Raw genomic sequence first — 27,540 nt, forward strand, 5'->3', positions numbered from 1 at the left:
AAACTCACTATTTTTCAGGGACCAGTTCAGTTTTGAAGTGGATTTGAAGAGTCTTGATCTTAGAAATACCCCACAAATGATCCCATTATAAAAACTGCACCCCCAAAGTATTCAAAAGGACATTCAGTCAGCGTTTTAACCCTTTAGTTGTTTCACAGGAATAGCAGCAAAGTGAAGGAGAAAATTCACATTCTTAATTTTTTACACTTGCATGTTCTTGTAGACCCAATTTTAGAATTTTTACAAGGGGTAAAAGGATAAAATGCATACTTATATTTGTAGCCCAATTTCTCTTGAGTAAGCACATACCTCATATGTCTATGTAAATTGTATAGCGGGCACAGTAGAGGGCTCAGAAGCGAAGGAGCGACAAGGGGATTTTGGAGAGTAAGTTTTTCTGAAATGGTTTTTGGGGGGCATGTTGCATTTAGGAAGCCCCTATATTGCCAGAACAGCAACCCCCCTCCCCACATGCCATACCATTTTGGAAACTAAATTTCACTAAAAGTGTGTTTCCCCCAAAATTTCACATTTTCACCCCATCTTTTATGAGTATGGAGGGACCCCATAAGTTTACCTGAAGTGCACTACGGGCGAACTACAATGCTCAGAAGAGAAGGAGTCATATTTGGCTTTTTGAGAGCAAATTTTGCTCAGGGGCATGTCGCATTTAGGAAGCCCCTTTGGTGCCAGGACAGAAAAAAAAAAAAACACATGGCATACCAATTTGGAAACTAAACCCCTTGAGGAACGTAACAAGGAATAAAGTGAGCCTTAATACCCCACAGGGGTTTCACGACTTTTGCATATGTAAAAAAATCTATATTATTTTTTTCACTGAAATGTGTGTTTCCCCCAAAAATTTCAAATTTTTCAAATTTTGCTTGTGGGCATGTCGCATTTAGGAAGCCCCTATAGTGCCAGGACAGCAAAATAACCCCCACATGGCATACCATTTTGGAAACTAGACCCCTTGAAGAATGTAACAAGGGGTACAGTGAGCATTTACCCCCCACTGGTGTCTGTCAGATCTTTGGAACAGTGGGCTGTACAACATTTTTAATTTGCACAGCCCACTGTTCCAAAGATCTGTCAGACACCAATGGGGTGTAAATTCTCAATGCACCCCTCATTACATTCCGTGAGGGGTGTAGTTTCCGAAATGGGGTCACATGTGGTTTTTTTTTGTGTGTGTTTGTCAAAACCACTGTAACAATCAGCCAACCCTGTGCAAATCACCTCAAATGTACATGGTGTACTCTCCCTTCTGGGCCTTGTTGTGCGCCCCCAAAGCACTTTGTGCCCACATATGGGTTGTCTCCGTAGTCAGGAGAAATTGCATTACAAATTTTGGGGGCTTTTTTCCCTTTTACCTTTTGTCAAAATGAAAAATGTATAGGGCAACACCAGCATGTTAGTGTAAAAAATGTATTTATATGACAGGCTGGTGTAGACCCCAACTTCACCTTTTCATAAGGGGGGAAAGGAGAAAAAGCCACACAAAATTTGTTAGGCAATTTCTCCCAAGTACGGCAATACCCCATATGTGGCCCTAAACTGTTGTCTTGAAATATGATAGGGCTCCAAAGTGAGAGCGCCATGTGCATTTGAGGCCTGAATTAGGGATTTGCATAGGGGTGGACATAGGGGTATTCTACGCCAGTGATTCCCAAACAGGGTGCCTCCAGCTGTTGCAAAACTCCCAGCATGCTTGGACAGTCAACGGCTGTCCGGCAATACTGGAAGTTGTTGTTTTGCAACAGCTGGAGGCTCCATTTTGGAAACAGTGGCGTACCAGACGTTTTTCATTTTTACTGGTGAGGGGAGGGGGACTGTGTAGGGGTATGTGTATATGTAGTGTTTTTTACTTTTTATTTTATGTAATTGTAGTGTAGTGTAGTGTTTTTAGGGTACAGTCACAAGGGCGGGGGATTACAGCGAGTTTCCCGCTGCGAGTTTGAGCTGCCGCGCAAAATTTGCTGCATCGCAAACTTGCAGCCTGATACTCACTGTAAGCCCCCTGCCCATGTGAATGTACTCTGTACATTCACAGGGGGGGGGGACCTCCAGCTGTTGCAAAACTAAAACTCCCAGCATGCACGGTCTATCAGTGCATGCTGGTAGTTATAGTTTTGCAACAGCTGGAGGCACACGGGTTGGGAAACACTGAGTTAGGAAACAGACAATGTTTCCCAACCAGTGTGCCTCCAGTTGTTGCAAAAACACAACTCCCAGCATGCCCAGACAGCCGAAGGGCATATTGGGAGTAGTAGTAGTAGTGGTGTCCAAGCTGAAGGCCTCCAGATGTTGCAAAACTACAACTCCCAGTATGCCAAAACTGTCCAGGCATGCTGCTAGTTGTAGTTTTTCAACATCTGAAGGGCCAGATGTTACAGAACTACAACTCCCAGCATGCCTGGACAGTAAGGGCATGTTGAGGATGTGTAGTTTTGCTACATCTGGAAGGGCACAGTGGTCTCCAAACTGTGAACCTCCAGATGTTGCAAAACTGCAACTCCCAGAATCCCCAGGGAGTTGTACTGTAAGGGGACCAGATGGAGCAGTCCAGATCGCTTTACGGCGGTCTGGACTGCTGCAAAGCTCCCGCAACGCCGCCGAAGATCCACTCACCTGTCGCCACCGCCGCTGTCTCCGCCGCCGGGATCCGGGTCTTCAGGGATGAGGTAAGTACCAGGGCCGGGCTCCAGCACTCCCCTGTCCCCCGCCACGTCCTCCAGTCTTCCTCCCGTTCTCTCCGGACTTCCAGGGGCCGGGCAAGGCGGGAGGAAGTAGCCGCCCCCCCCCCTGCGATTGGTCGGTTAGCTAACCGACGAATCGCAGGGGATAGGAGGAGGTGGCAGGCTTGCCATCTCGCTCCTATACTTCAGCATGGTCCTGGCTGTCTGTGACAACCGGGATCATGCAAAATTACTGGGCGGTCGGGTCCCAGAGACCCGATCAGCCCGGTAACGCCGCAGATCGCAGGGGCGATTTCCCTCGCGATTTGCGACGATCGCCGACATGGGGGGCCGACATGGCCCCCCTCAGCGTTTGCCCTGGATGCCTGCTGAAGCATTTCAGCAGGCATCCGCTTCCGATCTCTGCCCGGCGCGCGGCAAGGACCGGAAAACACCAGGATGTCTGGGGACGTCCTTGGTCCTTAAAGCCCAGGGTGCCAGGACGTCCCTGGACGGCCTTGGTTCAAAAAATAACATATGTGAGATTGATTCAATAGAGGATTATTAATTAGGAATGAGCGAATCGAATCTGACTAATTCAAATTCGTTACGAAAAAAATTCAGCAGACCTTGGGATGTCACAGCCCTATATAATTGGCAGCCTTGCGGCCAGTCACTTCAGCCTTTTTTTGCAGAGAGAAAGAGAGCAACAGAGAGCAGTGTGTTGCACAGAAAAGCTTTTTTACAGCAGTGATTCACCTCAAGCCCAAATCTAGCCTTGAAGAACTGATAGGGAAGGGAGTGAGATTGAAAGAAAAGATAACATTTTGGGTGTAGTACACAGCGACTATGTGCTGTAGCACTGGTGTGTACAACAACTGAAAAGCTAATATTAGCCAGCCAGTTAGGGTGAGCAGAGCAATAAAAGCACATTGTCCTCTATTAAGTGTTACCTGTGCGTACATCTAAGTGGTGTACCATTTTGTTCCTGTTGAAGTCTTAAGGGCCTAGATACTGTGAAAGGCCAGCCAAAAGTACACACCTGCTGGTGTTGTATACAAATACTGTTTTAAGCGTACTAGAGTGCATTATCCTCCCCTCATAAGTGCATACCACATACGTACATCTAAGTGGTGTACTTTTTTGTTCCTGTTAAAGTCTTAAGGGCCTAAATACTGTGAAAGGCCAGCCAAAAGTACACACCTGCTGGTGTTGTAGACAAATACTGTTTTAAGCATACTGGAGCGCATTGTCCTCCCCTCATAAGTGCTTACCACATACTTACATCTAAGTGGTGTACTATTTTGTTCCTGTTAAAGTCTTAAGAGCCATGATACTTTGAAAGGCCAAGCAAAATTACACACCTGCTGGTGTACTCAAATACTGTTTTAAGCGTAGTGGAGCGTATTGTACTCCCCTCATATACACACTAAATATGTAAGGCAGAAAAGTACCAGGACATGCACAGAGGAGTGGCAGAGGCCTAAATTCATCAGGCAGAGGTCGCAGCAGACTAGATGTGAGTGATCACAGGAGTCGCAGAGAGGCCTGAGCTCCCAGTATCAGATAGCGGTCGTGTCTCGACCAGCCACCCATCTGCCGTCATCGATTGGTTTACACGGTCATCCAACAGTCAGACACAACCCTCAGTTGGCATGGCCAGGGAGCAGTCCCTGTCCTCCCATTACCTCTGTCCTATGCTGTCCCCTCCCCCGCAGAAGTATCTTATGCTGTGGGTTCAGCTCCACTATTTAGTGAGGACGATCTACTAGAGGACAGTCAGCAGCTACTGCCCAGCCAAGAAGTAGAGGAGACATCCGCCACTTCCTCCGCTAGGCGGGCAAGTAGTGATGAGAAGAGTGGCGAGGTGTTTTGCGAGCGTTCAGTCTCCTGAAGCAGACACTTTTGAGGATCCTGAGATCAGTGACGTGAAGACACAACTCGATGATGATGAGGCCGATCACACTTGGGAGCCGGATGCAGTAGGGGCTTCATCAACATCAGGAGAAGAGAGTTGCAGGTTGCCCATGAGGCAGCAGCTGAGCCAGCAAGGTGGTAGCATGGTTGGCAGTCAGCATGGTGGCAGAAGTGGAAAGTCTGGAGCCAAACGTGCCCGGGGTAGACCACCTGCTTTGCAGCAGCCTTCCTTCCCGGGAGGTAGTGGAACAGGCGTTCTTGGAGACAGCGGCAGTAGCAGTTAATCAGTGCGGACTGTTGGGAAAATAAGCTACACGCCAGTGTGACAGTTTATCATCGAGCATCCGGAGGATGTTAACTTGGCAACATGCAAGATGTGTCGGCAGAAGTTGAAGCATGCCCATGGTCCCAATGTTGGCACCCCTGACCTGCGTCAACATATGCAGCGTCAACATAAAGTGGCCTGGGAGAACCATGGCTCCGATGTGGTGGTCCAGCCTGCTGCATCACCCAGTGGCACGCCACTTCCTGTTTCAGCTAACCAAGGCTGCACCACCTGAGCCGAAGGGAGCTGTGTGTCAAACCCATCTCCTGTCACTCCAGATGTTCCTGCTCGTCCTACTTCGAGTTAGTCATTCTGCCAGCAATCCATCGGCGAAGTCATGTCCAAGAGACAGCAGTATGCACCCACTCATCCAATGCCACAGAAGCTGAATATGCTCCTGTCTAAGCTGCTTGTGCTGCAGTCCCTCCCTTTTCAAGTGATGTCTATGTCCCTATCAGAGTACTGATGGCTTATGCTGAGCCGAGGTGGAGAGTCCCAAGCCATCATTTCTTTGCAAAGAAGGCAGTACCAGCCCTGCACAATTTTGTGGAACAGAAGGTGGGCCAGTCCTTGAGCTTGTCAGTGTGTACCAAAGTGCACGACAGCGCCGATGTAACTCCGGTCAGGGACAATATATGTCCTTTACGGCCCACTGGTGAATGTGGTTCCTGCACAGCCACAACAGCAACTTGGACAGGTCATGCCACTTGCGCCTTCACACTCTCATATCATTAGTCCTGCGACAGTGTGCGACTCCGCTTTTTCTTCCTCCACCGTGTCCTCAGCCTCCACTGCACGGACAAGTCTCAGTGCCCCTTCAGCATACAATGTGTGCAGGGCACAGCGGTGTCACGCTATTTTTCACATAGTTTGCCTTGGTGAACAAAGTCACACAGGGGATGAACCGCTAAAAGTCATTCATAAAGAAATCAAATCATGGCTTACTCCACGAAAACTGGAAATGGGAACCATAGTGACCGACAATGGGAAGAACATCTTGTCTGCGCTGTGACAAGGAAGCCTGAGACATGCATCCTGCATGGCACATTTGTTCAATCTGGTTGTCAAGCGGTTTCTGAAGTGTCCCCCCCCCATCTGCAAGACATCCTAACAATGGGAAGGAAACTTTGCATGCTCGTCAGCCACTCGTACACCACAGACCCTCCTTGAGCTGCAGAGTCAGAACGGTATCCCCCAACATAGTCTGGTTTGCGACGTTTCCACATGTTGAAATTCCACCCTCCGTATGTTTGACCGACTATACGAACAGAGAAGATCCATCACTGATTTCTTGATGATTCAAGCAGATAGGGGGACTCAATGTCAACCAGTGGCATACGTGACACCTGTCATTTGCTCAGGTCCTTTGAGGAAGCTACATTATTAGTCAGTTGCCCGGATTACGGGATGAACAACGTCATTCCACTGCTTCATCTACAACACGTGTTGGAAACGATGGCTGGTCACGGCACTAGAGACATGGCACCTACATCTCCCAGCCACATGAGCCCTGTAGGGGCTGAACTAGAGGAGGAGGGGCAAAGTTGAGCTAGAGGGTTATGAGGAAGGTGAGACAGAGGACTCTGCAGTGGAAATGGAGGCATGGAGTCCCTCTGAGTCACTTGCACAAATGGCACGATGCATGCTCACTTGCTTGCGCAGTGACCACCGAATTGACACCATTGACTTCTGGCTCTCCATCTTTTTGGACCCTCGCTACCGGCACAAATTGGGGGCCTTTTTCACACCCACTGAGAGGGAGGACAAACTGACCTACTACAGACACATCCTACAGTTGGCTGATGCCTATCTGCGTCATCGTCCATCCTCTCGCAGGTCTGACTTGGGGGGCCCTCTGCGCTCACCTTCCACTGCCATGGCTGCTGGGGAGGGGTGGGGATGCAGGAGCAGTACCAGCTCCATCAGTAGCAGCCTGAGTCTACAGTCGCTTATGAGTAGCTTTCTGCACCCGCATAGTGAAGCAACTCATCAGCAGAAGGTAGACCTGGAGCAGGACCTGGACCAGCAGGGGGTGGCATACCTTGACATGACCATGCCAATGTCAGGATCCGTAGTGGTATGCTGGATAGACACAGGTAGTGGATCCTCTATGTCATTGAGGTGATAGCGTGGGCCGTACCAGGGGAACTGAGTCTAAGGGGTTACTGGTTTTCACCAGAGCCCACCGCAAAGCGGGATGGACTTGCTGCGGCAGGTAACCCCCAGGTCGTTCCACCCAATAGCGACTCAACCTCACTGACTGCTGAGTCAGGCACGGTACAGAAGGACTAGGCAAAAGGTCAGACGTAGCAGAAGGTCAGGGCAGGCAGCAACGGTTCGTAGTCAAGGGCAACGGTCTGGAAACACAGGCAAAGGACACAAGGGAACGCTTTCACTGGCACAAGGCAACAAGATCCGGCAAGAAGAGGAAGAGGAAGTGGGTTTTTATGGAGAAGGAGGTGATTACACTTGATTGGGCCAGGCACCAATTAATGGTGCACTGGCCCTTTAAATCTTAGTAAGCCGGCGTGCGTGTGCACTAGGGAGCAGGGCCGAGCGCCGGGAAGACACAGCAGGAGGCGTGCGGTAAGTGACATGGGACGCGATCCGAGAGCGGGCGCGTCCCCTCCGGTGACAGGGGAGCAGCGCTCGCGGTCAGTGGCGCTGACTGGAGCGCTGCATACAGAGGGACGCCGTGAGTGCTCTGGGGAGGCAGCGGGACCCGGAGCGCTCGGCGTTACAGCCAACACACCTTGACGATCCACTGGACTTTTGTGAGGATGAATCAGGCATGGATCAACTAGGATTTCCACCAACCAATGCCTGAGGCATCAGAGTAGATTGACCATGGTGCCACACCAACAATTCATTCACATACATGGATAGTGCTAAACATATTTAAGGCACTGTTCCCCAGTTACAGACATTCCTCCGCATCAGATCACAAGTAAATATTGAGGATATGCATTATGTAAAACATAACTTTTAATACTAGTCTTAGGATAATATATATGGACAAATTTTTTTTTTTAAATCAAACAAAAGGAAAGGTGTGCAAAAAACACAATGTGCCACCTACACCACCAAGTATTGATGTGATGCAAAGACCTCTAAAAGGTGAATGGGAACAACATATGGTCCATTGTAATCTGTGGGGGTAAAAACTTCCCCTGTAAAGCCCTACTCTCGCATTATTAATTCCCTTTTTGGCAAGTGTTACTCGGAATAAAAAGGGCAGCCCCACACATGAACATTTCCCTATTTCCCCCTACAAACACTGCCATTTCCCAGGGTTTTTCGGTGGAAATAGAGTTTCCTGTGTGGGGCTGCCATTTTTAGGGTGAATAACACTTACAGCCCCCACCTGCTACAATAAACAATACGTAGTTCCCTTCCACCTTTTTGAGGAAAGTGTTACTCGTCTTAAAAAGGGCGGCCCCACACCGGAACCAATCCCTAATTAAACCTAAAAACCCTGGGAAATGGCAGTGTTTGTAGGTGGAAATAGGGAGAGGTTCTTGTGTGGGGCTGCCCTTTTTAGGGCGAGTAACACATATCAAGAAGGGAATTAATAATGCAAGAGTAGGATCTTAAAGGGGGAAGTTTTAACCCCCACCGGTTACAATGGACCATATGTTGTTCCCTTCCACCTTTCAGAGGTCTTTGCATCACATCAATACTTGGTGGAGTAAGTGGCACATGGTGTTTTTTGCACATCTTTCCTTTTGTTTGATAAAAAAAAAAATTGGGTCCATATATTTTATTCTAAGCATTTTATTAAAAGTTAAGTTTTACGTAATGCATATCCTCAATACTTGTGCACACTAATACTTTTACAAAAGAGACTGTTTTCTTCTGCCTATCTGCCCAGCTACTATTCTGATCTTGCCACCCGCCTGATGCCACACATCTTCATCACCGGGTATTGGAATTGTCATCCACCCACTCACATCACTTTCAGGACTCCTGATGCTGCTGCTGCCACCTCCAGGCTGTCTCATTCTGCCACCATATGTTCTCCTCATGCTGATGTCAGTTCCAGGCTGTCTCATTCTGCCACAATATGTTCTCCTCATGCTGATGCCAGCTCCAAGCTGTCTCATACTGCCACCATTTGTTCTCCTCATGCAGATGCCAGCTCCAAGCTGCCTCATACTGCCACCATATGTTCTTGTCATGCTGCTGCCACCTCCAGGCTGTGTCATTCAGCCACTATATGTTCTCCTAATGCTGCCACAAACTACAGGATGTGTCATTCAGCCACTATAAGCTGCTGCCTACTCCAGGCTCTGTCATTCAGCCACTATGTGGTCTCCTCATGCTGCCGCCAACTCCAGGCTGTGTCATTCATCCACTATATGTTCTCCTCATGCTGCCGCCAACTCGTCGCTGTGTCATTCAGCCTTTTTATGTTCTCATGCTGCCTCCACCTCCATGCTGTGTCATTCACTATATGGTCTCCTCATGGTTCTGCCACCTCCAGACTGTATCAGTCAGCCACTATATGTTCTCCTCATGCTGCCACAAACTACAGGCTGTGTAATTCAGCCACTATATGTTGCCACCAACTCCAGGCTGTGTCATTCAACCACTTTGTGGTCTCCTCATGCTACCGACAACTCCAGACTGTGTCATTCAGCCACCATTTGTTCTCCTCATGCTGATGCCAGCTCCAAGCTATCTCATACTGCCTCCATATGTTCTTGTCATGCTGCTGCCACCTCCAGGCTGTGTCATCCAGCTACTATATTTTTTCCTCATGCTGCCACAAACTACAGGCTGTGTCATTCAGCCACTATATGGTCTCCTCATTCCGATACCACCTCCAGGCTCTGCTATTGCGCCACTCTGCGAAAGTGATTCTAATAGCGATGCCTCTGATCTGCATGTCATACTGAATAACAGTAATATTTCACTAACCCAGCACACACCCTATGCGTGTTACAGCAAGGCAAAGTGTTCTACACCCCTATTTTTCTAGCAGCAAAAATTAGGCTATAAAATTATTTATATTATGGTCTGCAATGTCCCATATTATGTCAGTGCTGGGACCGCTGTGTGATTGACACACAGATTCCAGCACATAGGCCCCTTATTGTTGTTACATGAGGGTGGCAAGTCTTAGAGAAAAAACAAACTTCTTACAGTACACACCAGCGATGCCCTGCGGGCCACATGTTTTCAGAGCAAGCACTTGCTCCCGATTGTCCCAGTGTGCGGGGTAATGCTAGAGGCAGAGCGAGTTAGTGAGCTCTCTGCCTCTAGCACCCCATTCGTTTATAGGGGTACAATTTTGTAACACTTGTGCTTTATGTAGCATAGAGGGTTCTGCATCTGTTATGTCAAAATCTGTTTTAATTAGAAGTTAAATAGGTACTCCACTGCTGGGACCCCCTGCAATCAACTTGAAGCACCCATGTTGCACCCAGCATTCTCAATGGTATGTTTATAACGCCGGGTTTTTGCGTCACGTCACACCCCCTCCATTCATGTCTAACAGTGATATACAGGTCTTTCAAGGCTCTTTTGCCAGAATTTGCTGAACTGGCAGAACTGAAATTTTGAAAAGTTTGCTCAGCTCTAGGTTTCCACTTGGTTTCCACTTGGTACCACTGGAGGGTAACTAAAGAGCTTACTGAATTAAGTCCAAGTGTCCTATCATTTGCATCCCTGTAGAGTCCTGCAGAGCTAAGATTTTGATACAGTTTAAATGCAGACTTTGCAAGGGTTTTCTAATGATCTGACCCTTTGCAATACCAAGGATGATTCTACTGAAAAAAAAATATATAAAAACTAAATATCCATCACATCTCAGTGGAAAAAATACAATATTAATTTTAGGGTCTTTACATAAAAAAAAATCATACATTTAAGAGGTTGTCTAGGGTTAGAAAACCATTGCTTCTTTTTTGTTAAAACAGCACCACTCTTGTCCACAGGTCGTGTGAAGTACTGCAGCTCAATCCCATTCACTTCAATGGAGCCAACCTGAAATACCAGACACAACCTGTGGACAGGAACGGTGCTGTTTTTGCAAGAAGGAAGTAATTTTCTTATCCCGGACCACCCCTTCAAATTCCAGTATTCTTAAAAATGTATTTGTTATTTGGTTAACCCCTTAATAACAGCCCATTTTGACATTAACTCCTTAGGGACTTAGCCCATTTTCACCTTAAGGACTCAGCCCCTGCAAATCTGACCTGTGTCACTTTATGCATTAATGACTCTGGGATGCTTTTACTTATTATTGTGATTCCGAGATAGTTTTTTCATGATATATTCTACTTTAAGATAGTGGTAATTGTTTTTGAAGACATTAGAGGGCTTCAAAGTAAAGCAGCAATTTTCCAAATGTTCACGAAAAATTTAAGATCTGAATTGTTCAGGGACCAGTTAAGTTTGAAGGGGATTTGATGGGCCTTTCTGTGAGAAATACACCACAAATGACCCCATTATAGAAATACACCTATCAAAGTATTCAAAATGACATTCTGAAGGTTTGTTAACTCTTTAGGTATTTCACAGGAATAGCAGCAAAGTGGAGGAGAAAACGCAAAATCTTCATTTTTTACACTAATGTGTTCTTGTAGCCCCATTTTGTTCATTTTTACAAATGGTAAAAGGTGAAAAAGCCCTCCCCCCAAATTTGTAACCCACTCATATGTGGATGTAAAGTGCTCTGCATGTACACTACAAGGCTTAGAAGGGATGGAGCGACATTGGGATTTTGGAGAGCGCAGTTTGCTGAAATAGTTTTTGGGGGGCATGTCGCATTTAGGAAGCCCCCATGGTGCCAAAACAGCAAAAAAAAAAACAAAAAAACAAAAAAAAAACACAAGGAACACTATTTTGGTAACTACACCTCTCAAAGAATGTATTAAGGGGGAACAGTGAGCCTCAACACCCCACTGGTGATTAACAAATTTTCATTAAAGTGGGAAATAAAAATAAAAGATTAAATTGTTTTCACAAAAATGCGGTGTTACTACAAATTTTCCTTTTCACAAGGGGTAATAGCAGAAAATGCCCCCCAAAAATGTGTAACCCCATTTTATATAAATACCACATATGTGGACATAAGGTACCTTGTGGGCGCACTACAATGCTCATTAGGGAAGGAGCAACTTTGGGATTTTGGAGAGAACATTTTGCTGATATGTTTTTTGGGGGGAATGTCGCATTTAGGAAGCCCCCCATGGTGTCAGAGCAAAAAAAAAAACTAAAACAAAACACACACACACACACACATAAAACACTATTTGGGAAACTACATCACTCAAGGAATGTAACAAGGGGTACAGTAAGACTTAACACAAATAACCCATTTGTGGACGCAAATTGCTCTGTGAGTGCACTGTAAGCTACAAGAGAAAGAGCAAAATTTGGCTTTGGAAGAGCAAATTTTGCTAAAATGGTTTTTGGGGGCATTTAGGAAGCCCCCATGGTGCCAGAACAGAAAAAAAAAGAATGCCCACATGGCATACCATTTGGGAGACTACACCCCTCAAGGAACATAACAAGGTGTATAGTGAGCCGTAACATCCCACAGGGGTTTGACGAAGTTTCGTTAAAGTGGCATGCGAAAATGAGAAATTAAATTTTTTTTCACAAAAATGTTGGTGTTACCCAAAAGTTTTCATTTTCACAAGGGATAATAGGAGAAAACTCCCATAAAATTATAGCCCAATCTCTCCCGAGTAAGCAAATTACCCATATGTTTACATAAAGTGCTCTGCGTGTGCACAACATGGCTCAGAGGGAAGAAGCACTATTTGGCTTTTGGAGAGAGAATTTTGCCAGAATAGTTTTCGGGGGCCATATCACTCTTAAAAGCCACCATGGTGCCAGGACAGACGAAACCACCCTCCCGTGACCCTGCTATCCTCAAGGAATGTTATAAGGGGTGCAATGAGCATTTACACCTCACAGATTTTTGATACAATTTTGGAACAGTGGGCCTTGGGAAAAAAATAAAAATAAAATTTTACACTAAAATGTGCATCCCTATTTTTTTTTTTTTTTTTTTTTTTTACAAGAAATAATAGGAGAAAGAAAAAACACCAAAATTTGTAGCCCAATTTCTCCCAAGTATTTAAAGGGGTATTCCAGGCCAAAACTTTTTTATATATATATCATCTGGCTCCAGATTTTAATAGAAGTAACAGATTTGTAAATTACTTCTATTAAAAAATCTTAAACCTTCCAATAGTTATTAGCTTCTGAAGTTGAGTTGTTGTTTTCTGTCTAACTGCTCTCTGATGACTCACGTCCCGGGAACTGTGCAGTTCCTATGGGGATATTCTCCCATCATGCACAGCTCCCGGGACATGACATCATCATTGAGCAGTTAGACAGAAGACTTCAGAAGCTAATAACTATTGGAAGGATTAAGATTTTTTAATAGAAGTAATTTACAAATCTGTTTAACTTTCCGGAGCCAGTTGATATATATAAAAAAAAGTTTTTGCCTTGAATACCCCTTGAAATACCCCTTATGGGGATGTAAAGTGTTCAGGGGGCGCACGGCAGGGTTCAGGAGGGAAGAAGTGCCATTTGGCTTCTGGACAAAGAATTTAGCTGGAATAGTTTTTGGGGGCCATGTCACACTTATAAAACCCCCATGGTGCCCAGACAGTGGAAACCACCCACATGTGACACCATTTTGGAGACTACACCCCTCATGTAATGTAATAAGGGGTGAAGTGAGCATTTACACCCCACTGGCGTTTGACAGATCTTCGGAACAGTGGTCCGAGAAAAAAAACAATAAACTGTGGGGGTGTTAATGCTCTCTGCACCCCTTGTTAAATTCTTTGAGGGGTATAGTTTCCTGAATGGCCTCACATGTTTATGTCAGAACCGCTGTAACTATGGGCCACCCCTGTGCAAATCACCAATTTAGGCCTCAAGTGTACATGGTGCTCTTTTACTCCTGAGCCCTGTTGTGTCCCCTCAGAGCACTTTATGTCAACATATGGGGTATTACTGTACTCAGGAGAAATTGTGTTACAAATTTTGGGGGTATTTTTTTCCGTTTACATCTTGTGAAAATATAAAGTAGGAGGCAACACCAGCATGTTAGTGTAAAAAAATTATTTTTTTACACTAATATGCTGGTGTAGCCCCCCACTTTTCGTTTTCCTAAGAGATAAAATAAAATAAAAAGACCCCCAACATTTGTAACAGAAATACCCCATATGTGTCCCTAAACTGTTGACTTGAAATGCCATAGGGCTGTGAAGGGAGAGAGCGCCATGCGCAATTGAGGCCTGAATTGTAGATTTGCATACTCTATGGCAGTGTTTCCCAAACAGGGTGCCTTCAGCTGTTGCAAAACTACGACTCCCTGCATGCCTGGACAGTCAATGGCTGTCCGGCCATGCTGTGAGTTTTTGTTTTGCAACAGCAGGAGGCTCCATATAGGAAACAGTGCCGTACTAGCTGTTTTTAATATTTATGGGGGGGGGGGGGGGTTAGGGACTGGGTAAGGGTGTGTTTATGTAGTGTTTTACTCTTTATTTTGTGTAAGTGTAGTGTAGTGTAGTGCAGTGTTTGGTGCTTTTACAGTAAGTACACACGGTCAGGTTTACAATGAGTTTCCCGCTACAAGTCTGAGCCATGGCGGATTTTCCGCAACTCAAACTCGGAGCGGTAAACTTACTGTAAACCCACCTGTGCTCCTCCAGCTGTTGCATAACTACAACTCTCAGCATGCACGGACAGTCAAAAGGCATTCTGGGTGTTGTAGTTATGCGACAGCTGAATACACATAACTACAACTCCCTGCATGCCCTTTGGCTATCCATGCTGGGAGTTGTAGTTATGCAAGAGCTAGCAGTACTTATTTTTACTAGCTCTGACATAACTAAAACTCCCAGCATGCTCAGACAGCCAAACGGCATGCGGGGAGTTGTAGTTATGTGCATTCAACTGTTGCATAACTACAACTCCCAGCATGTCTTTTGAATGTTCAGGCATGCTGGGAGTTGTAGTTATGCAAAAGCTAGATGCACTTTTTTTTTCTATCATAAAGTGTTCCTCCAGAATGCATGGACAGTCAAAAGGCATGCTGGGTGTTGTAGTTATGCAACAGCTGAATGCACATAACTACAACTCCCCACATGCCCTCTGGCTGTTCGTGCATGCTGGGAGTTGTAGTTATGCAAGAGCTAGTGGAAAAAAGTGACACTAGCTCTTCCATAACTACAACTCCCAGCATGTACAGACAGCCAAAGGGCATGTTGGGAGTTGTAGTTGTGTGCCTCCAGCTGTTGCATAACTACAACTCCAAGCATGCCTTTTGGCTATGCATGCTAGGAGTTACGCTTATGCAACAGTAGGAGGCACAGGTTGCACCTCCTGTTGCTGCCTGGATCTTCTTTCCCTGCCGCCCGGCTCTTCTCTCCCCGTCCCCACTGCCAGTGAGTACACGTCCTGAGATGCGGTGATCACTTGACGTAGCGCCGCAAATGTACAGCTCTGTGTGCTAATGCTTAGCAGTGCCGTACATTTACAGGGCTTGTCCTTAAGGTGTTAAACATGATGAAAAAAATGTTCCCTTATTGGGTCATAAACGGCACCAAAATAAGGTAAGAATGTAAAGTTTTTAACTGATCATTAAGGCTGAGAATACATATTGGAAAAGGGTTTGAACTGGTTGATAAAAGTTTTGCACTTTGTATCTTTATACACATAGAAGGAGATTTATCAAGCTCCGTAGTAGATTTTTTTTGCGTTAAAAAGTTGCGTGCACTTGCGCACGTGGGACTTTTCTATACATGCTGCAAATTTTAGATTTTTGCTTATTCGAAAGCACATTTCTGAAATCTGCTCACGTAGTAATTATTTTTTTTTACTTTGCAGTGGTCATGTATTTATCAAATGCGATAGTCGCTATTTATGAAGAAAAAAAGTTGCATCTCCATTTAAAAGTTGCATATGTATTCCAGGTCCAAGCTGGCTTACAGAAAGTGCATACGTCTGCAGAAAAGGACATTAATACCCACTTTAACAACTGTTCTTGTTCTGCATCATGAAACAAAGCTACTACATTAATGTTAATTATAGAAAAAATGTATTATATAACCAATAACTGTTAATTTTAAGGTTGAAAATACACACTGCACACCTTGTTAATTTTAGGACATGTACATGCTGGCGTACCCACTAAATTTTAAAATTAATGTTGTATTAAAATAGAATAAGGCACAAAATAATTGTGTAAGAATTTTTACAAAATACGTAAAATTTTTCCTTAAAAAACAGAATCATCCACAGTAATAAAGCTTCATGCACATTTTTTATTTTTTTTTGCAGCCATTTTTTTTGTGCGTGTGTGGCTTCACTTTTGTTTATGTGCCTGTTGGTGCTGCTCCGTCTTCCTTCCTGACGTAAACTCTGGCCTCAGCGTAGCGACGCAAGACTCCGTCCACCAACGTCACAAAATGCAGCTCAAAATTAAGCAAAAAACCTCCAGAGTATGGATATTCATGGTGCGGCATGGTATGTTTTTAATATTTTTTTATTTCTCAGGAGGGTGGATGGGTTGTTGCGGGAGAGTTGGAGTGCAGTTATTTAGTGCCAAGCAGGCAAGTCAGGGTGTCACCCGATGTGGTACGTCTCCCCTCACCGTCACTGTCTAGCAACGCTACTGGTAATAAAGGGTAGATAACAAAACTTTGGCTATTAACATAAGGGAAAACTTTTCTGCTTTAAAAAGGCTTTTATAAGCGGGTTTCCCTGATTTTGCTTACATGTGATTTATTTATCAAGGTTGTGTGAATCATTGATAAATAGGTTGCATGTAAGCAAAAAGTAAGTTAAAAAAAATTGTCATATAAAAGCCATACATTTGAAAAGAATGATAATCCTCCGTCATATAGATTACAAAGGTTAAATCCTTTCTATATTACAAGTACCATCTGAGGTATTTTGCTGTAAGATATCTTACATATAAAGGAGGGGAGCTAGAAACCCGAGAAAGTGATCTAAGGTTAGTACATCTGTATCTGTAGAGTGAATTACAGACAAGTACCTTCATTTTCTTACAACCTCCGAAAACCCTCAGGCTTCAAAGGAACCAAAAAATTATCTTTTAGCTCGATTATGGCAAGATGTAGTACTATGAGTAAGGGTTGTTGAACCCAAAACATGGGTCAACTTTTTTCAGGCACTTTTAATCATTCTTTGGGATAACGGAACTCAATAAAGTGAAGATTTTTATTCATTTCACCTGCTGCTGGACAATTATGTCTTTTGTAAATAACTTTCTAGTTGATGATTTATTGTAAACCTTTATCACTGATGTTTTATAATTTAACATGTAAAGTTTTTGAAATGAAGTATACTTTGGACCAATTGACGCACTAGGATGCAATAACCCGGACTGACCTTTACGGTCATAAACTCATTTTCTACAATGCAAGCTATTAGAGCACTTAGAAAACCTACTGAGCTCCCAAATTGCTTGACTGGTCCCTTTCCCACCTTTTTTTTGAACAGCTATATGGCTTTGCAGCAAACTCACCAGGCAGATGGGTTGCGTATCATGGTCTCATCCCATCTGCACGGATCAGATAATAAAATTTGCTTCCGTTGGCTTCATTTCACAGCAGTTACAGAACACAAAAAAATCTGGTATCCAAAGCTTTAGTCTATTATAGGACTTTTTTTTACAGTTTGTTGTTATTGGTCACACATGCCTTGGCTCACTTTATTTAATTAGATACCAAAAATATGTGAAACTCAACCTTGCACAATATTTAATCCAACACATTTCCATTCATTGGGCTCCAAGAACCATGAGCTGAGGCTAAGCTATAAAAACCAACAGTAAAAGAGCAAATCAAATAAAACAATCTACCATGGGCCTGTATAAATTAATCATAATCAAACAAAGAAACGACACAAAGAACTCGCCAGTGTATACAAAGCTTTCTACTTATGGATCACGCAATGCTTTGATTGCTGGTGTAATTGTACCTAGTAAATAAACCATAATTTCTGTATTAATTACCCATAATTATTACTTGCTACGTATCTTGGATAAATATTATAAATGAATCATTATAAAATAAATTAAAAAAATCTAGAAATGATGTCTTAATTATTTGACGATTGTTTCATTGGATTTCGTACAGTGTACAACATCTCGGTGCTCTCAGATGTCAGAGAAGCTGTAGTCGGTTAAGATGTCACCTTAGCAATATGGTATATGACTGGGTTACTGATGAATAAAGACAGCAGTCCAGCAGCTGTGATGTGCAATGTAAAGAATAAAGAGGCTAATGCGGTCTTGTGTAGTTTGACAAATTAGAAACAGGTGGGCTATTTGAACACAGAAGGCAATAAGGAACACACAGTTTGGGGGGCTGGCAGATAATGAAATTCGAAATGATCAGAAGAAAATAATTTGCAGCAGCTGGTAAATTAAAGAAACAATCTCCGCTTTATGAGCTATACTTTAGTTTTCTATAGAAATGCTTTTAGTTTAAACTAACTCAATTTAAATAGGACAAAAACAAGTTGAACTCAGAAGGACGTCATTATATATTATGTATCCTGACAAGCACAGCTATTATAGAGAGGCCCTTTTCAATGAAGGAGATTACATTAGTTGTTTAGGAACCCTGATCAATAAGACTGGATTGAATACTTGACAGGAAGTAGCCATATGTACTTTAAATTCCCACTCATTTTCTCTGCACACAGGTTCTTATTATACTGCATCTGTGCATTGGAGAAAGTTCCTGTGGAGCAAAACGTGGGCTACTTCAGAAACATGTGTGTTCTATTAGTACACTGCTCAAAAAAACTAAAGAGAACACTTAAACAACACAATATAACTCCAAGTCAATCACGCTACAATGAAATCACACTGTCCACTCAGGAAGAAACACTGATTGACAATCAATTTCACATGCTGTTGTGCAAATGGAACAGACAACAGGTGGGAATTATAGGCAATTATCAAGACACCCCCAATAAAGGAGCATTTCTGCAGGTGGTGACCACAGACCACTTCTCAGTTCCTATGCTTCCTGGCTGATGTTTTGGTCACTTTTGAATGCTGGCAGTGCTTTCATTCTAGTGTAAGCATGAGATGGAGTCTACAACCCAGACAAGTGGCTCAGGTAGTGCAGCTCATCCAGGATGGCACATCAAAGCGAGCTGTGGCAAGAAGGTTTGCTGTGTCTGTCAGCGTAGTGTTCAGAGCATGGAGGCGCTACCTGAAGACAGGCCAGTACATCAGGAGACGTGGAGGAGGCCGTAGGAGGGCAACTACCCAGCAGCAGGATCGCTACCTCCAACTTTGTGCAAGTAGGAGCAGAAGAAGCACTGCCAGAGCCCTGCAAAATGACCTCCAGCAGGCCACAAATGTGCATGTGTCCACTCAAAAGGTCAGAAACAGACTCCAGGAGGGTGGTATGAGGGCCCGACATCCACAGGTGGGGGTTATGCTTACAGCCCAAAACTGTGCAGGACGTTTGGCATTTACCAGAGAATACCAAGATTGGCAAATTTGCCACTGGCGCCCTGTGCTCTTCACAGATGAAAGCAGGTTCACACTGAGCACATGTGACAGACGTGACAGAGTCTGGAGATGCCGTGGAGAATGTTCTACTGCTTGCAACATCCTCCAGCATGACCGGTTTGGTGGTAAGTCAGTAATGGTGTGGGGTGGTATTTCTTTGGGGGGCCGCACAGCCCTCTATGTGCTTGCCAGAGGTAGCCTGACTGCCATTTGGTACAGAGATGAGATCCTTAGACCCCTTGTGAGACCATATGCTGGTGCGGTTGGCCCTGGGTTCCTCCTAATGAAAGACAATGCTAGACCTCATGTGGCTGGAATGTGACAGCAGTTCCTTCAAGAGGAAGGCATTGATGCTATGGACTGGCCCACCCATTACCCAGACCTGAATCCGATGTGGGGAACTATACTGCACCTAATGTGGGGAGCTATAATGCACCTAATGTGGGGAACTATAGTGCACCTAATGTGGAGGAACTATACTGCCAACCTAATGTGGGGAACTATACTGCACCTAATGTGGGGAACTATACTGCACCTAATGTTGGGGAGCTATATTGCATCTAATGTGGGGAGCTAAACTGCACCTAATGTGGGGAGCTATACTGCACCTAATGTGGGGAACTATACTGCACTTAATGTGGAGAACTATACTGCACCTAATGTGGGGAGCTATACTGCACCTAATGTGGGGAGCTATACTGCACCTAATGTGGGGAGCTATACTGCACCTAATGTGGCGAGCTATACTGCACCTAATATGGGGAGCTTTACTGCACCTACTATGTGGAGCTTTACTGCACCTAAAGTGGGGAACTATACTGCACCTAATGTGGGGAACTATGCTGCACCTAATGTGGAGGAATTATACTGCCAACCTAATGTGGGGAACTATACTGTACCTAATTTGGGGAACTGTACTCCACCTAATGTGGCGGAATGGAAATATGTAAAGGAGACAGCACTGGACCTCTCAGCTTGTGCAGGTAGTCATCCAGGAATGCCAACCTTGAAAAGCATACAAAACCAAAATGTTTACAGCACCAAAAAGCCGGAGACTCAAATCTTGATGGGATGTGACTTTATTCGCTCCCCAGAGTGCAACGTTTCGGCAACAAACTGCCTTTTTCAAGCATATCAAATAAAGTGACAATGTGCATATATATAGGAATCACAACATTCAGTGATTGGTTACATAACAGGTGTTTCACGTGTCATTATATAATCCTCTTCAACATATTTTTTTTTTTTAGGTCTTATCATTTTAATTTTTTTTCACTTATAATTGTAATTGAAGATGGCAGCAGAGGATGAATTCACTGAGGATTTCATGAAAAGATATGTAAATGAAGATTTGATGATTATATTGTGTTTTGTAATGCATTGATCCTAGTTTCAATTTAACACCTCTCTATGACTTTAAATTACTATTTCCTCCATAGTTGCCATGCTAGATCTAGTGATTAATATATATTTACTGCACATTTATAGAAGTCTGTTAAGACTCACATGTACAGGTAGTATCACAATGCGATTATGACGATTATGCGCACGCATATTCGTGTGCAAGTATTTTCGCGTGCACGTATTTTCGCACTCTCAAATAATTGGCGCATGCGCATATTCAATTGTAAGGCTACGGGCATCTTGGATATGATGTCCGTACATCAGCTGACCTATATCAGCTGATCGGAACTACATCCTGCCAATCAAGTAACCACGTAGCCACAGTTTGTTTATTTACAAACCATCTTACAAAATACAGATGTGGAAATTTTATGTCATCAGCAAGTGGAGGATGCAATCAGAAACATGGATCAATGTAAGTGAAGTCCCAATGAGCCCATCTGATGTTTGTATATACAATAGATAGCTGTCATCTCTGTATTTTTATGAATGTGTATTTTTGTATACATGCTTCACTATGGTAACAGACCTTAGCCAATAGGATGTTGAAGAGGATTATAAAGACACATGTGAAACACCTGTTATGTAAACAATCACTGAATGTTGTGATTCCTATATATATATGCACATTGTCACTTTATTTGATATGCTTGAAAAAGGCAGTGTGTGACCAAAAAGTTGCACTCTGGGGAGCAAATAAAGTCACACTCCATCAAGATTTGAGTCTCCGGCTTTTTGGTGCTGTATCCATTTTTGTTAATGTAGGGGAACTATACTGCACCTAATGTGGGGAACTATACTGCGCCTAATGTGGGGAGCTATACTGCAACTTATATGGGGAGCTATACTTCACCTATTGTGGGGAACTATACTGCATCTAATGTGGTGAACTATACTGTACCTAATGTGGAGGAACTATACTGCACCTAATATGGGGAACTATACTGCACCAATTGTGGGGGAACTAAACTGACAACCTCATGTGGGGGAACTAAACTGCCAACCTAATGTGGGGGAACTATACTGCCAACCTAATGTGGGGGAACTATACTGCCAACCTAACGTGGGGGAACTATACTGCCAACCTAATGTGGGGGAACTATACTGCAAACCTAACATGGGGGAACTATACTGCCCACCTAATGTGGGGGAACTTTACTGCAAACCTAATGTGGGGGAACAAAAACCTAATGTGGGGGAACTCTCCTGCCAACCTAATCTTGGGAAGCTATACTGGCAACCTAATGTGGGGGGACTGTACAGCCAACCTAATGTGGGGTAACTATACTGCCTACCTAATGTGGGGGAACTACAACCTAATGTGGGGGAACTATACTGCCAACCTAATGTGGGGGAACTATACAAAAATATAAAATTGTACTATTCTGATCCCTAGAACTTTTTTATTTTTCTGTATATGAGGATGTATGAGGGTTATTTTTTGCACTTTGATTTGTAGTTTTTATCGGTACCATTTTGTTTTGATGGGACTTTTCAATGGCTTTTAAGATATTTTTTATGGTATTTGAAGTGACCAAAAATGTGCAAACCTGGTTAGTGCACTATTACCACTTTTGGAGCCCATCTTTTGATTCTGCCTAGGGCCACGCTAAGCCTAAAACCGTCCCTGCTTGCTGGTGTTTGAATCTGTCTGTATTAGCTCTTATACTGCTCATATCTTGTTGTATTCTGTTTATTCTCGACCTCGACTTGTTACACATTTATTCTTTGCTTAGTGACTTAGTACCTTTGCTTCTATCTTGGTTTGGATCTGACTTGCTGACTACGCTTTCTCTGTTTGTGTTTATTCCCTATACTTTGTATCTAATGTTTTGTCTGCTTACCTTTTGTGTCCCAACCTGTTTACCTGACCTCCTTACAGTATTGTTTTGGACATTGTTACACCCTAGCACTTACTGTGAACAAGGACCAGTTGAGGATTCATCGCTGAGGGTGGATACTCAATTGGACAAGCTGAGCATAGGGTTGCACATATTCCTGCCCTATGTTACATAGTTAGTACGGTCGAAAAAAGACATATGTCCATCAAGTTCAACCAGGGAATTAAGGGGTAGGGGTGTGGCGCGATATTGGGGAAGGGATGGGATTTTATATTTCTTCATAAGCATTAATGTTATTTTGCTCCAGAAATGTATCTAATCCTGTTTTAAAGCTGTTAATTGTTCCTTCTGTGACCAGTTCCTGAGGTAGACCGTTCCATAAATTCACAGTTCTCATGGTAAAGAAGGCGTGTCGCCCCTTGAGACTAAACTTTTTCTTCTCCAGACGGAGGGAGTGGCCCCTCGTCCTTTGTGGGGGTTTAACCTGGAACAGTTTTTCTCCATATTTTTTGTATAGGCCATTAATATACTTATATACGTTTATCATATCCCCCCTCAAACGTCTCTTCTCAAGACTAAACAATTGTAACTCCTTTAATCGCTCCTCATAGCTAAGATGTTCCATGCCCCATATTAGTTTAGTCGCACATCTCTGCACCCTTTCCAACTCTGCAGTGTTCCTTTTATGGACAGGTGCCCAAAACTGAACAGCATATTCCAGGTGAGGCCGTACCAATGCTTTATAAAGGGGGAGTATTATGTCCCTGTCCCTTGAGTCCATGCCTCTTTTGATACATGACAATATCCTGCCGGCTTTGGAAGCAGCAGCCTGACATTGCATGCTATTCTGTAGTCTGTGTTCTACAAGTACACCCAGATCCTTCTCTACCAGTGACTCTGACAGTTTAATCCCCCCTAAGACATACGATGCATGCAGGTTATTAGTACCCAGATGCATAACTTTACATTTATCCACATTGAACCTCATTTGCCAAGTGGATGCCCAGACACTTAGTCTATCCAAGTCATCCTGTAACTTATGGACATCCTCTATAGACTGTACCGTGCTACAAAGCTTTGTGTCATCTGCAAAGATAGAAACAGAGCTGTTAATACCATCCTCTATATCATTGATTAATAAATTAAACAACAGCGGGCCCAGTACTGAACCTTGGGGTACACCACTAATTACCGGGGACCAATCAGAGTACGAATCTTTGACCACCACTCTCTGGGTACGATCCATGAGCCAGTGTTCAATCCAGTTACAAACTAAAATTTCCAAACCCAAAGACCTTAACTTACCTGTCAGACGTCTATGAGGGACAGTATCAAATGCTTTAGCAAAATCCAGAAACACTATATCCACAGCCATTCCTCTGTCAAGGCTTCTATTCACATCTTCATAAAAGCAAATTAGATTGGTTTCACAACTTCTATCCTTAGTAAACCCATCCTGGCTATCACTTATAATACTATTATCCCCTATGTATTCCTGTATGTAATCCCTTATAAGTCCTTCAAACAATTTACCCACAATGCACGTTAAACTTACCGGTCTATAGTTTCCTGGGGAAGACCTAGAGCCCTTTTTGAAGATTGGCACCACATTCGCCTTGCGCTAGTCCCTTGGCACAATACCAGACACCAGAGAATCTCTAAATATCATGAACAGGGGTACAGATATTACTGAACTTACCTCTCTAAGAACTCTTGGGTGCAATCCATCTGGCCCTGGAGATTTGCTTACATTTATATCACTTAACTTACCTTGTACCATCTCTACATTAAGCCAGTTCAGTACATTACATGATGTGTTACCAGCACTGACCTGGCCAATGTCAGCTCCTTTTTCCATAGTGTATACAGAACTAAAGAACCCATTCAGTAGCTCCGCTTTCTCTTGATCGCCTGTGACAACCTCCCCATTATCATTATCAAGGGGTCATACATGCTCTGTCCTTGTTTTTTTTTGCATTTATATATCTAAAAAAATATTTAGGATTAGTTTTGCTTTCTTTGGCCACCTGTCTCTCATTTTGAATTTTTGCTGTTTTTATTACATTTTTACAGATTTTATTAAGCTCTTTGTACTGTTTAAATGTTATCGCTGACCCATCAGATTTGTATTTTTTGAAGGCAATTTTTTTGTTGTTTATTGCTCTTTTAACATCATTTGTCAGCCATGTAGGATTTAGTTTTAATTGTTTATATTTGTTCTCCTTTGGTATATATTTAGCTGTATAGTTATTTAGAGTTGATTTAAAGATGTCCCATTTACCTTCTGTATCAGTATTTGACAACACCTCCCCCCAGTCTATGTCCTGTAGTGCAGCTTTCAGCATAGGGAAATTTGCCTTTTTAAAGTTATATGTTTTTGCCTTCCCCGCCTGTCTTTGTTTTCTACATTTTAAGTCAAAAGTAACTATATTGTGGTCGCTATTACCAAGGTTTTCCCGCACAGTTACATTACCAACCAGCTCTGCGTTGTTGGAAATGTTCAGATCCAACAAGGCATCACTTCTTGTTGGGTCCTCCACAAACTGGCCCATAAAATTATCCTGCAATAAATTTAGGAATTGACGCCCCTTTGTAGTTTTAGCCAACTCCGGACCCCAATCTATATCTGGATAGTTAAAATCTCCCATTATTACCACTGTACCTGCCCGGGCGGCCCTCTCTATTTGTTTATGAAGCCGAACTTCTATCTCTTCAGTGATATTAGGGGGTCTGTAGATTACCCCAAATATTATTTTTTCAGTATTTCCCTCCTTTTGTAATTCTACCCACAGTGATTCCACCTCCTCAGAATCATCACACACTATGGCATCGTTCACACTGACTTTCATACCACTTCTTACATACAGACAGACTCCACCACCTTTTCTGTTCATTCTATCCTTGCGAAACAATGTAAACCCCTGCAGATTGACAGCCCAGTCATGCGAGGAGTCCAGCCATGTCTCAGTGACCCCAACTATATCAATATGTTCCTCCAGTTTCAAGGCCTCAAGCTCCCCCATTTTATTTGCTAGGCTTCTGGCATTTGTGAACATACACTTTACATTTCCATCCCTTATGTTATTGGGGTTAATGGGATTCAAGGGTGTAAGTTTTATTTTCCTATGAAGCCTATTCCTATTAACTATTCTAACCCCTCCCTCCGCTCCACCCCCAGGTACATTTATAATTCCCACCTCTCTATCTACACTATCTTCCCCCTCTTTGCTGTAGGTTCCCTCCCCCCAAGTCCCTAGTTTAAACACTCCTCCACCCTTCTAGCCATCTTCTCCCCAAGCACAGCTGCACCCTCCCCATTGAGGTGTAGCCCGTCCCTACGGTAGAGCCGGTAACCGACAGCAAAGTCAGCCCAGTTCTCCATGAACCCAAACCCTTCCTTCCCACACCAGCTTCTGAGCCACTTGTTTACCTCCCTGATCTCCCGCTGCCTCTCTGGTGTGGCTCGTGGTACTGGTAGTATTTCAGAAAATACTACCTTGGAGGTCCTTGCCTTAAGCTTAAGTCCCTGAAATCATTTTTAAGGACACTCCACCTACCTCTTACTTTGTCATTGGTGCCAATTTGTACCATGACTGCTGGGTCCTCTCCAGCCCCGCCCAGCAACCTGTCAACCCGATCCGCGATGTGCCGAACTCGTGCGCCAGGCAGACAGCACACTGTTCGGCGATCCCGGTCTTTGTGACAGATTGCCCTGTCTGTCCCCCTAATAATTGAGTCAGACAGATCCAGTATATGTGACAGATCCAGTATTTGTCATCAACATTTCTTTTGAAAATTTTCTTAAAAAACTTAAATTTCTGTATTAATAAAATACACTTTTAAAACAAGTTATGTTTACTACCCTTATGAAAACAGAAAGTACAGGGTGGGCCATTTATATGGATATACCTCAATAAAATGGGAATGGTTGGTGATATTTACTTCCTGTTTGTGGCACAAACTTTTCAAGATGGGTGGGGACCATGGCGGCCATTTTGAAGTTGGCCATTTTGAATCCAACTTTCGTTTTTTCAATAGAAAGAGGGTCATGTGACACATCAAACTTATTGGAAATTTCACAAGAAAAACAATAATGTGCTTGGTTTTAACGTAACTTTATTCTTTCATGAGTTATTTACAAGTTTCTGACCACTTATAAAATGTGTTCAATGTGCTGCCCATGTTGCATTGTCAATGCAACCCTCTTCTCCCACTCTTCACACACTGATAGCAACACTGCAGGAGAAATGCTAGCACAGGCTTCCAGTATCCGTAGTTTCAGGTGCTGCAGAATGGGCAAAACAAAAATTGGGACAGAACCCTCAGTTTACGCAGAAGATTTTGTTCAGTGATGAGGCAAACTTTTATTTGAATGGTGAAGCTACAAACAAAACCACCGCTATTGGTCTGACACTAACCCACATTGGATAGATCCCTTCAAGACTGTTGGAACACAAAAATTGATGGTATGGTGTGGTAAACAGGGTACAAAGATAGTGGGGCCATTCTTCATCAATGGAAACCTCAAGGCCACCGGATATGCAAAATCGCTACATGATGATGTGTTTCCCACTTTATGCACTGAAGCTGGCACGTTCCCTGAGTTTTTCCAGCAAGATGGTGCACCACCACATTATGGGTGTCAGGTCCGAGCATTCCTAGATGAACAGTTTCCTGGAAAGTGGATTGGTCGTCGTGGGCCAGTTGAATGGCCCCCAAGGTCTCCTGATCTGACCCCCTTAGAATTTTTATCTTTGGAGTCATCTGAAGCCAATTGTCTATGCTGTGAAGATACAAGATGTGCAGCACCTGAAACTACGGACACTGGAAGCCTGTGCTAGC

This window comes from Hyla sarda, chromosome 3 (genome assembly GCF_029499605.1).
Source record: "Hyla sarda isolate aHylSar1 chromosome 3, aHylSar1.hap1, whole genome shotgun sequence".
In the NCBI taxonomy this organism is placed as follows: Eukaryota; Metazoa; Chordata; class Amphibia; order Anura; family Hylidae; genus Hyla; species Hyla sarda.